Consider the following 732-nt stretch of genomic DNA (forward strand, 5'->3'; position numbering starts at 1 on the left):
GGGACAATAAGCACAACACTGACTGTACCCCTTATTATGAATTGCCTTGCTATGTTTCTTTTAAAGAGTTTCTCCTAAATTCAGCCTTATCTGCTATTAAGATGTGATCCTGCTTAATTTTTTTTCCTCTTGTTTGTTGGATTTGTTGCCAAATCCATTCTTTCCCATCTTTCTCTGCAACATTCCCCCACTTCAGCATAGCACTGTTATTATTCACTCACTCTCATTCACTGTCATCGAGTTGATTCCGACTCATAGTGACCCCTTGTAGGGTTTCTGAGCTGATATCTCTATGGAAGTAGACTGCCCAGCCTTCCTTCTGGTTAGCTATCAAATGCCTTAGGCACTATACCACCAGAGCTCTCTGTTATTATTAGTTCCTTGTTTCCTTTCATAGGAATTTCAATACATATTTTTTTTTCCACAAACACCATAATTTATCATTTTTTTATACTTTGTTTTCTTCACTTTTCAATACATCCTGGATATCGACTCATATTAATACATAGAGACCTATGGTTTGAAGTTTCATAATAATCCATTGTATTAGGTGCCTGCAAAAATGGCAAGGAGGCCACATATTCTGACCTCCTCTAATCCCACAAGAGGAAGGCAGAATCATCATCAATAGCCCAAGGCCTATTACTGCAAGGCCAGACATGCTGCCTCCCTCCAGCCCGTTCACCAACTGTTCCTCCCAAAGCACCACCACCTCTCTCCTGGGTTCGATAA

The sequence above is a fragment of the Orycteropus afer genome, unplaced genomic scaffold, assembly GCF_000298275.1.
Source record: "Orycteropus afer afer isolate SDZICR_OR568_19922 unplaced genomic scaffold, OryAfe1.0 scaffold00921, whole genome shotgun sequence".
Classification (NCBI taxonomy): Eukaryota; Metazoa; Chordata; class Mammalia; order Tubulidentata; family Orycteropodidae; genus Orycteropus; species Orycteropus afer.